The following is a 12,496-nucleotide window of genomic DNA, read 5'->3' as shown; positions in this document are numbered from 1 at the left end:
AAAGGTACAGGGATTGGACTTCTGAGGACTGGGGTAAAGTCATTTTCTCTAATGAATCCAGCTTTCCGATTGTTTGGGGCATCCGAAAAAAAAGCTTGTCCGGAGAAGACAAGGTGAGCGCTACCATCAGTCCTGTGTCATGCCAACAGTAAAGCATCCTGAGACCATTGATGTTTGGGGTTGCTTCTCAGCCAATGGAGTGGGCTCACTCACAATTTTGCCTAAGAACACAGCCATGAATAAAGAATGGTACCAACACATCCTCCGAGAGCAACGTCTCCCAACCATCCAGGAACAGTTTGGTGACGAACAATGCCTTTTCCAGCATGATGGAGCACCTTGCCATAAGGCAAAAGTGATAACTAAATGGCTCGGGGAACAAAACATCGATATTTTGGGTCCATGGCCAGGAAACTCCCCAGACCTTAATCCCATTGAGAACTTGTGGTCAATCCTCAAGAGGTGGGTGGACAAACAAAACCCCACAAATTCTGACAAACTCCAATATTGATTATGCAAGAATGGGCTGCCATCAGTCAGGATGGAACCCAGAAGTTAATTGACAGCATGCCAGGACGGATTGCAGAGGTCTTGAAAAAGAAGGGTCAACACTGCAAATATTAGCTCTTTTAAATATTAACTCTTTGCATCAACTTCATGTAATTGTCAATAAAAGCCTTTGACACTTATGAAATGCTTGTACTTCAGTATTCCACAGTAACATCTGACAAAAATATCTAAAGACACTGAAGCAGCAAATTTTTGTGAAAAATAATATTTGTGTCATTTTCAAAACTTTTGGCCACGTCTGCTAACAAAACTGCTAATAGAGGCGACTCCGGGATGCTGGCCTTTTAGGCAGCGTTGCAAATAAAAAGCCATATCTCATACTGGCCAATAAAATTAAAGATTAAGATGGGCAAAAGAACAGACACTGGACAGAGGAAGATTGGAAAAAAGTGTTATGGACAGACAATCTAAGTTTGAGGTATTCGGATCACAAATAAGAGCATTCGTGAGATGCTGGAGGAGTGCTTGACGCCATCTGTCAAGCATGGTGGAGGCAATGTGATGGTCTGGGGGTGCTTTGATGATGGTGAAGTGGGAGATTTGTACAGGGTAAAAGGGATCTTGAAGAAGGAAGGCCATCACTCCATTTTGCAACGCCATGCCATACCCTATGGACGGCACTTAATTGGAGCCAATTTCCTCCTACAACAGGACATTGACCCAAAGCACAGCTCCAAACTATGCAAGAACTATTTAGGGAAGAAGCAGTCAGCTGTTTTTTTGTCTATAATGGAGTGGCCAGCACAGTCACCGGATCTCAACCCTATTGAGCTGTTGTGGGAGCAGCTTTACCGTATGGTACGTAAGAAGTGCCCATCAAGCCAATCCAACTTGTGGGAGGTGCTTCAGGAAGCATGGGGTGAAATCTCTTCAGATTACCTCAGCAAATTGACAACTAGAATGCCAAAGGTCTGCAAGGCTGTAATTGCTGCAAATGGTGGATTCATTGACGAAAGCGAAGTTTGAAGGACACAATTATTATTTCAATTAAAAATCATTATTTATAACCTTGTCAATTTCTTGACTATGTTTCCTATTCATTTTGTAACTAATTTCATGTATGTTTTCATGGAAAACAGATATTTCTAAGTGACCCCAAACTTTTGAACTGTAGTGTATATCAGTGTATATACAACAGGTTATGTCGGCTTATTTAAACGGTTTTGACGGTCTTCATCCATGACCGTCAGTTATTGTCACAGCCCTACTGACTGACTGTCCCTGTTAAAGCAACATTGTTATCCATCAGTGTCTAGAGCAGGTCTGTGGGTCTGTTATAGTGGTATCTTCAGCTAATAGCTACAGATGACAATCACAGCAGCGGTGGTCGGAGCATAATCGTTTTGGGGGCACTTGGCAAGATCAATAATAGTAGAAGAAACATTGAGGAGGTAGTGCTGCCTGTAATGTCTTCAGCTAGTCATAGCGAATGCAGGCAGCCCGTAGAGTGGGGAAACAGCACACTGCGGTCTCAACAGTATATCAGCTGAATCTAAAAGCCTCCAGCATAATGACTCTGAAACGTTAGCATAAGAGAAAGCTACGCAATCACCAGCAATTAGCCGTCAGCCATTAGCTTTCTCATACGCTGCCAAGCATTGAAACTCAAGCCCTCATCAAACGCTCGCTTTGAGGCCACGACAGGTAGAAACAATTACTCACACACGCAAACATGGATGGCATGTGTGGAGGGAACTCTTTTGAAGTGTGTGTGTGCGAGCATAATGCATTGGCTCATGTAAAGATGCTCCATCACATTGAGCAACAGCTTTTGGAATTGAAATGGCTCAGTTAACTGATTTTAAAATGTGCTCTATCAAGACAAGGGTGTGATTTTGGGAGTCCAATGTATAAATCTAGAGCTTATTTTGTTAAGCACAATGCAATGGGAGGAGAGTAGCCAGACAAATTGTTTATTGAGGATTAACTGCATATTGATTACATACAGTATTCATTGATCCTCCATTCACCCATTACTAATGCATATGCATGAAACAGAAAATCTAATTAAACAACTTGTTTTTATGGCATTTTGCTGTATTCTGTAACAACAGCTGTGTTTATGTAGGCTATGTATTATAGATACATGCATGTGAAGCTTCTAATTGAGTGCTCTGTTGCAGCGCTGCGTTTCTGTGTGTGTGTGTGCGTGTGTGTGTTTTTGTGGGGTTGAGTTTCCTACAGGCTAGATCCTATGCCCCTAGTTAAACCTAGTGAAACCCATCACAGTGTGGCTTCAGGGTTCTGTCATAGGCAGTGCCTGAAGCTAAACCAGCAGCAGGAGGCAGAGAGGACTGTTTTGGACTGCAAACTACAGGACTGTTTTGCTATCACAGACTGGAGCATGTTCCGGGATTCTTCTGATGACATTGAGGAATACACCACATCAGTACCCCAACCAGAAGCCATGGATTACAGGCAACATTCGTACTGAGCTAAAGGGTAGAGCTGCCGCTTTCAAGGTGCGGGACTCTAACCCGGAAGCTTACAAGATAACCCCCTATGCCCTGCGACAAACCATCAAACAGGCAAAGCGTCAATACAGGGCTAAGATACTACACCGGTTCCGACACTCGTCGGATGTGGCAGGGCTTGCAAACTATTGCAGGCTACAAAGGGAAGCACAGCCGCGACCTGCCCAGTGACACAAGTCTACCAGACGAGCTAAATCACTTCTATGCTCGCTTCGAGGCAAGCAACACTGAGGCATGCATGAGAGCATCAGCTGTTCAAGATGACTGTGTGATCACGCTCTCCGTAACCGACGTGAGTAAGACGTTTAAACAGGTCAAATTTTATTTTATTTATTTATTTTATTTAACCTTTATTTAACCAGGTAGGCTAGTTGAGAACAAGTTCTCATTTACAACTGCGACCTGGCCAAGATAAAGCATAGCAGTGTGAACAGACAACAACACCGAGTTACACATGGAGTAAACAATAAACAAGTCAATAACACAGTAGAAAAAAATAGTATATTTTTATTAATTTTACCTTTATTTAACTAGGCAAGTCAGTTAAGAACAAATTCTTATTTTCAATGACGGCCTAGGAACAGTGGGTTAACTGGCTGTTCAGGGGCAGAACGGCAGCTCGGGGATTTGAACTTGCAACCTTCCGGTTACTAGTCCAACACTCTAACCACTAGGCTACCCTGCCGCCCCTATATACATTGTGTGCAAAAGGCATGAGGAGGTAGGCAAATAATTACAATTTAGCAGATTAACACTGGAGTGATAAATGATCAGATGGTCATGTGCAGGTAGAGATACTGGTGTGCAAAAGAGCAGAAAACTAAATAAATAAAAACAGTATGGGGATGAGGTAGGTAAATTGGGTGGGCTATTTACCGATGGACTATGTACAGCTGCAGCGATCGGTTAGCTGCTCAGATAGCAGATGTTTAAAGTTGGTGAGGGAGATAAAAGTCTCCAACTTCAGCGATTTTTGCAATTCGTTCCAGTCACAGGCAGCAGAGAACTGGAAGGAAAGGCGGCCAAATTAGGTGTTGGCTTTAGGGATGATCAGTGAGATACACATGCTGGATCGCGTGCTACGGGTGGGTGTTGCCATCGTGACCAGTGAACTGAGATAAGGCGGAGCTTTACCTAGCATGGACTTGTAGATGACCTGGAGCCAGTGGGTCTGGCGACGAATATGTAGCGAGGACCAGCCGACTAGAGCATACAGGTCGCAGTGGTGGGTGGTATAAGGTGCTTTAGTAACAAAACTGATGGCACTGTGATAAACTGCATCCAGCTTGCTGAGTAGAGTGTTGGAAAGCTATTTTGTAGATGACATCGCCGAAGTCGAGGATCGGTAGGATAATCAGTTTTACTAGGGTAAGTTTGGTGGCGTGAGTGAAGGAGGCTTTGTTGCGGAATAGAAAGCCGACTCTAGATTTGATTTTAGATTGGAGATGTTTGATATGAGTCTGGAAGGAGAGTTTACAGTCTAGCCAGACACCTAGGTACTTATAGATGTCCACATATTCTAGGTCGGAACCTTCCAGGGTGGTGATGCAAGTCGGGCTTGCGGGTGCAGGCAGCGAACGGTTGAAAAGCATGCATTTGGTTTTACTAGCGTTTAAGAGCAGTTGGAGGCCACGGAAGGAGTGTTGTATGGCATTGAAGCTCGTTTGGAGGTTAGATAGTACAGTGTCCAAGGAAGGGCCAGAAGTATACCGAATGATGTCGTCTGCGTAGAGGTGGATCAGGGAATCGCCCGCAGAAAGAGCAACATCATTGATATATACAGAGAAAAGAGTCGGCGCGAGAATTGAACCCTGTGGCACCCCCATAGAGACTGCCAGAGGACCGGAAAACATGCCCTCCGATTTAGCACACTGAACTCTGTCTGCAAAGTAGTTGGTGAACCAGGCAAGGCAGTCATTAGAAAAACCAAGGCTACTGAGTCTGACGATAAGAATATGGTGATTGACAGAGTCGAAAGCCTTGGCCAGGTCGATGAAGACGGCTGCCCAGTACTGTCTTTTATCGATGGCGGCTATGATATCGTTTAGTACCTTGAGTGTGGCTGAGGTGCACCCGTGACGGGCTCGGAAACCAGATTGCACAGCGGAGAAGGTACGGTGGAATTCGAGATGGTCAGTGATCTGTTTGTTGACTAGGCTTTCGAAGACCTTAGATAGGCAGGGCAGGATGGATATAGGTCTGTAACAGTTTGGGTCCAGGGTGTCTCCCCCTTTGAAGAGGGGGATGACTGCGGCAGCTTTCCAATTCTTGGGGATCTCAGACGATATGAAAGAGAGGTTGAACAGGCTGGTAATAGGGGTTGCGACAATGGCGGCGGATAGTTTCAGAAATAGAGGGTCCAGATTGTCAAGACCAGCTGATTTGTACGGGTCCAGGTTTTGCAGCTCTTTCAGAACATCTGCTATCTGGATTTGGGTAAAGGAGAAGCTGTGGAGGCTTGGGCGAGTAGCTGCGGGGGGTGCGGAGCTGTTGGCCGAGGTTGAAGTAGCCAGGAGGAAGGCATTGGCAGCCGTTGAGAAATGCTTGTTGAAGTTTTCGATTATCATGGATTTATCGGTGGTGACCGTGTTATCTAGCCTCAGTGCAGTGGGCAGCTGGGAGGAGGTGTTCTTGTTCTCCATGGACTTTACTGTGTCCCAGAACTTTTTGGAGTTAGAGCTACAGGATGCAAATTTCTTGAAAATTGCTTGAAAAAGCTGGCCTTTGCTTTCCTGACTGACTGCGTGTATTGGTTCCTATGAGGGTGCCCTTGTTTACAGATTTAGGGTTGTACCTGGTGGGTTCCTTGATGATTTGTGTGAGATTGAGGGCATCTAGCTTAGATTGTAGGACTGCAGGGGTGTTAAGCATATCCCAGTTTAGGTCACCTAACAGAACAAACTCTGAAGCTAGATGGGGGGGCGATCAATTCACAAATGGTGTCCAGGGCACAGCTGGGAGCTGAGGGGGGTCGGTAGCAGGCGGCAACAGTGAGAGACTTATTTCTGGAGAGAGTAATTTTTAAAATTAGTAGTTTGAACTGTTTGGGTATGGACCTAGAGAGTATGACACTAATTTGCAGGCTATCTCTGCAGTAGACTGCAACTCCGCCCCCTTTGGCAGTTCTATCTTTTTTTTTTTTTTTGTGTGAATTTTTACCCCAATGTCGTGGTATCCAATTGTTGTAGTAGCTACTATCTCATCGCTACAACTCCCGTACGGGCTCGGGAGAGACGAAGGTTGAAAGTCATGCGTCCTCCGATACACAACCCAACCAGCCGCACTGCTTCTTAACACAGTGCGCATCCAACCCGGAAGCCAGCCGCACCAATGTGTCAGAGGGTACACCGTGCACCTGGCAACCTTGGTTAGCGCGCACTGCGCCCGGCCCGCCACAGGAGTCGCTGGTGCGCGATGAGACAAGGACATCCCTACCGACCAAGCCCTCCCTAACCCGGACGACGCTAGGCCAATTGTGCGTCGCCCCACGGACCTCCCGGTCGCGGCCGGTTACGACAGAGCCTGGGCGCGAACCCAGGGACTCTGATGGCACAGCTGGCGCTGCAGTACAGCACCCTTAACCACTGCGCCAGGCAGTTCTATCTTGACAAAAAATGTTATAGTTGGGTATGGAAATCTCTGAATTTTTGGTGGCCTTCCTAAGCTTCAGACACGGCAAGGACATCAGGGTTGGCAGAGTGTGTAAACAAACTTAGGGAGGAGGCTTCTGATGTTGACATGCATGAAACCAAGGCTTTTTCGATCACAGAAGTCAACAAATGAGGGTGCCTGGGGACATGCAGGGCCTGGGTTTACCTCCACATCACCCGCATACATACACATACACAAGGCTGCGGGGCCAGATGGATTACCAGGACGTGTGCTCCGGGCATGTGCTGACCAACTGGAAGGTGTCCTCACTGAGTAGGCTTCTAACACTCACATGTCCCTGATTGAGTCTGTAATACCAACATGCTTCAAGCAGACCACCATAGTCCCTGTGCCCAAGAACACAAAGAAAACCTGCCTAAATGACTACAGACCCGTAGCACTCACGTCTGTAGCCATGAAGCGCTTTGAAAGGCTGGTAATGGCTCACATCAACACCATTATCCCAGAAACCCTAGACCCACTCCAATTTGAATACCTCCCAAACAGATCCACAGATGATGCAATCTCTATTGCACTCCACACTGCCCTTTCCCACCTGGGCAAAAGGAACACCTATGTAAGATTGCTATTCATTGACTACAGCTCAGCGTTCAACACCATAGTACCCTCAAAGCTCATCACTAAGCTGAGAAACCTGGGACTAAACACCTCCCTCTGCAACTGGATCCTGGACTTCCTGACGGGTCGCCCCCAGGTGGTGAGGGTAGGTAGCAACACATCTGCCACACTGATCCTCAACACTGGAGCTCCCCAGGGGTGCGTGCTCAATCCCTTCCTGTACTCCCCACGACTGCATGGCCAGGCACGAGTCCAACACCATCATTAAGTTTGCAGACGACACAACAGTGGTAGGCCCGATCACCGACAACGACGAGACAGCCTATAGGGAGGAGGTCAGAGACTTGGCCGGGTGGTGCCAGAATAACAACCTATCCCTTAACGAAACCAAGACTAAGGAGATGATTGTGGACTACAGGAAAAGGAGCACCGAGCACGTCCCCATTCTCATCGACGGGGCTGTAGTGGAGCAGATTGAGAGCTTCAAATTCCTTGGTGTCCACATCAACAACAAACTAGAATGGTCCAAACACACCAAGACAGTCATGAAGAGGGTACGACAAAGCCTATTCCCCCTCAGGAAACATAAAAGATTTGGCATGGGTCCTGAGATCCTCAAAAGGTTCTACAGCTGCAACATCGAGAGCATCCTGACCGGTTGCATCACTGTCTGGTACGGCAATTGCTCGGCCTCTGACCGCAAGTCACTTCAGAGGGTAGTGCGTACGGCCCAGTACATCACTGGGGCAAAGCTGACTGCCATCCAGGACCTCTACACCAGGCGGTGTCAGAGGAAGGCCCTAAAAATTGTGAAAGACCATAGCCACCCCAGTCGTAGACTGTTCTCTCTACTTCTGCACGGCAAGAGGTACTAGCGTGCCAAGTCTAGAACAAAAGGCTTCTCAACAGTTTTTACCCCCAAGCCATGAGACTTCTGAACAGGTAAACAATGGTTACCTGAACTATTTACATTGTCTTCCTCCCCCAACCCCTCTTTTATGTTGCTGCTACTCTCTGTTTATCTTATATGCATAGTCACTTTAACCATACATCCATGTACATACTACCTCAATTGGCCCGACCAACCAGTGCTCCCGCACATTGGCTAACTGGGCTATCTGCATTGTGTACCAACTCCCGCCAACCCCTCCTTTTACGCTACTGCTACTCTCTGTTCATCATATATGCATAGTCACTTTAACCATAACTACATGTACATACTGCTCAATATGCCTTAACCAACCCTGTTGTTCCACCTCCTACATATGCGATGACATCACCTGGTTTAAACATCTCTAGAGACTATATCTCTTCATTACTCAATGCCTAGGTTTACCTCCAATGTACTCACATCCTACCTTACCTTTGTCTGTACACTATTTCTTGAATCTATGCTATCGTGCCCAGAAACCTGCTCCTTTTACTCTCTGTTCTGAACGTGCTAGACGGCCAGTTCGTATAGTCTTTAGCCGTACACTTATCCTACTTCTCCTCTGTTCCTCTGGTGATGTGGAGGTTAATCCAGGTCCTGCAGTGCCTAGCTCCACTCCCACTCCCCAGGTGCTCTCATTTGTTAACTTCTGTAAACGTAAAAGCCTTGGTTTCATGCATGTTAACATTAGAAGCCTACTCCCTACGTTTGTTTTACTCACTGCTTTAGCACACTCTGCCAACCCAGATGTCTTCGCCGTGTCTGAATCCTGGCTTAGGAAAACCACCAAAAACCCTGAAATCTCCATTGCTAACTATAACGTTTTCCGCCAAGATAGAACTGCCAAAGGGGGTGGTAGCCTGCATAGTTCTGTCTTACTATCCAGATCTGCACCCAAACAATTTGAGCTTCTACTTCTAAAAATTCACCTTTCCAGAAACAGGTCTCTCACTGTTGCCGCTTGCTATAGACCTCCCTCTGCCCCCAGCTGTGCCCTCGATACTATATGTGAACTGATTGCCCCCCATCTATCTTCTGAGCTCATGCTACTAGGTGACCTGATCTGGGACATGCTTAACACCCCGGCCATCCTACAAACTAAGCTTGATGCCCTCAATCTCACACAAATTATCAATGAACCTACCAGGTACAACCCCAAATCAGTAAACACGGGCACCCTCATAGATGTCATCCTAACTAATTCGCCCTCCAAATACACCTCTGCTGTTTTCAATCAAGATCTCAGCGATCACTGCCTCATTGCCTGCATCCGTAATGGGTTTGCGACCAAACGACCACCCCTCATCACTGTCAAATGCTCCCTGAAACACTTCTGCGAGCAGGCCTTTCTAATCAACCTGGCCAGGGTATCCTGGAATGACATTGACCTCATCCCGTCAGTAGATGATGCCTGGCTATTCTTTAAAAGTGCCTTCCTCACCATCTTAAATAAGCATGCCCCTCTTAATTTTTTTAAAACTAGGAATAGATATAGTCCTTGGTTCACGCCAGACCTGTCTGCCCTTGACCAGCACAAAAACACACTGTGGCATTCTGCATTAGCATCGAATAGCCCCCGTGATATGCAACTTTTCAGGGAAGTTAGGAACAAATATACACAGGCAGTTAGAAAAGCTAAGGCAAGCTTTTTCAAACAGAAATTTGCATCCTGTAGTACTAACTCAAAAAAGTTCTGGGACACTGTAAAGTCCATGGAGAATGGAGGCCGAAATCACAACATTCTTATTGGCAGACTCGACAGCCTTGGTTTCTCAAATGATTGCCTCGCCTGGTTTACCAACTACTTCTCTGATAGAGTTCAGTGTGTCAAATCGGAGGGCATGTTGTCTGGACCTCCGACAGTCTCTATGGTTGTGCCACAGGGTTCAATTCTCGGGCCGACTCTCTTTTCTGTATACATCAATGATGTTGCTCTTGCTGCTGGTGATTCTCTGATCCACCTCTATGCAGACGACACCATTCTGTATACTTCTGGCCCCTCTTTGGACACTGTATTAACTAACCTCCAGACGAGCTTCAATGCCATACAACTCTCCTTCCGTGGCCTCCAACTGCTCTTAAACGCAAGTAAAACTAAATGCATGATTTTCAATCGATCTCTGCCCGCACCTGCTCACCCGTCCAGCATCACTACTCTGGACGGCTCTGACTTAGAATACGTGGACAACTACAAATACCTGGGTGTCTGGTTAGACTGTAAACTCTCCTTCCAGACTCACATTAAGCATCTCCAATCCAAAATTAAATCTAGAATCGGCTTCCTATATCGTAACAAAGCATCCTTCACTCATGCTGCCAAACATACCCTCGTAAAACCATCTTACCGATCCTCGACTTCGGTGATGTAATCTATAAAATAGCCTCCAACACTCTACTCAACAAATTGGATGCAGTCTGTCACAGTGCCATCCGTTTTGTCACCAAAGCCCCATACACTACCCACCATTGCGTCCTGTACACTCTCGTTGGTTGGCCCTCGCTTCATACTCGTCGCCAAACCCACTGGCTACAGGTTATCTACGCCTTACCTCAGCTCACTGGTCACCATAGCAGCACCCACTCGTAGCACGCGCACCATCAGGTATATCTCACTGGTCACTCCCAAAGCCAATTCCTACTTTGGTAGTCTTTCCTTCCAGTTCTCTGCTGCCCATGACTGGAACGAATTGCAAAAATCTCTTAAGCTGGAGACTCACATCTCCCTCACTAGCTTTAAGCACCAGCTGTCAGAGCAGTTTACAGATCATTGCACCTGTACTTAGCCTATCTGTAAACAGCCCATCTATCTACCTACCTCGACCCCATACTGGTATTTATTTATTTATTTATTTTGATCCTTTGCACCCCAGTATCTCTACCTGCACATTCATCTTCTGCCGATCTACAATTCCAGTGTTTAATTGCTATATTGTAATTACTTCGCCACCATGGCCTATTTATTTCCTTAACTTACCTCATTTGCACTCACTGTATATAGACTTTTTGTTTTCTTTTGTTCTACTGTATTATTGACTGTATGTTTTGTTTATTCCATGTGTAACTCTGTGTTGGCCAGGTCGCAGTTGCAAATGAGAACTTGTTCTCAACTAGCCAACCTGGTTATATAAAGGTGAAATTTAAATTACATTAAAATAAATAAATACTACCTCAATAAGCCTGACTAACAGGTGTCTGTATATAGCCTTGCTACTGTTATTTTCAAATGTATTTTTACTGTTGTTTTATTTCTTTACCTACCTACAGACACACACACACCTACCTTTTTTCACACTATTGGTTAGAGCCTGTAAGTAAGCATTTCACTATAAAGTCTACTACACCTGTTGTATTCGGCACACGTGACAAATAAACTTTGATTTGATGTTCAGAGCTTTGTTTTCTGTGCCCTCTGCTGTGGCATCAAGGAAGGACTATATTTTCTCTGTGAGAATGTTAATCTGCTGTCTGACTAGATGTGTGCCTCCCTTGGGTTACCAGGTGGTGCCTAATGTATCAAAGGCTTTGCTTGGTCCTCCATAGAGCAGCCCCTGTTCCCACAGTGAGACTGGGCTGCTGCTGCACGCTCTTTTATTACTTCACTAACTCTTATTTTTCTTACTTTTAACCCTTTTTGCTTTTTTTCTGTTGATGACAACTGCTCTGAAACTCATTCACATCAGGAGTCTTTGTGGAAAAACAGAAATGCTGAACAGAAATTATGCCTCTTCAAAGGAGTGTGTGTGTATATTTAAAGGGCAGTTTGTGTGTCATGCCCAGACATGAAAGCTTCTAGTATAAAATAGTGGGGCCATGAGAAGTGCACTCAGGCATTTGACTGGGGATGGTTTTATTAATGTTAGAGGAACGTTTGATTCTGTTGTTGTGACATTCTGACACCTCCCCAAAATAGGTTATGCATTTTTCAAGAAAAAATAGCATGTCACATAATTTAATCAGTCAGAGACACGACAGCAATGATTACCTATCCGCAACTCGGAAAACACATTTTCTATTATCTGTTTATTGCACAGTAATCACGACTTGATGACTGACAGACAATGTCCTCTTTCCTGCAGGCTACCCTCCTGGAGCACCCCCGCCCTCTCTGATCCCTACCTTAGACAGGTGAGTTTCTGTTCCGTTCTGTCCTCTGTGTGTGTATGTCTGTTTGTCTACAGAATGTTGGCGTTCTGACTGTCTGTACAGGATGCACTACAGGGGCAGTAGGAGTAGAAGCAGGAGAGGGTGTAGAAGAGCGAGACCACTGCTACTCCACAACCAGGCAAGACAT

The sequence above is a fragment of the Oncorhynchus kisutch genome, linkage group LG13 (assembly GCF_002021735.2).
Source record: "Oncorhynchus kisutch isolate 150728-3 linkage group LG13, Okis_V2, whole genome shotgun sequence".
In the NCBI taxonomy this organism is placed as follows: domain Eukaryota; kingdom Metazoa; phylum Chordata; class Actinopteri; order Salmoniformes; family Salmonidae; genus Oncorhynchus; species Oncorhynchus kisutch.
This window is presented reverse-complemented; position numbering follows the sequence as displayed.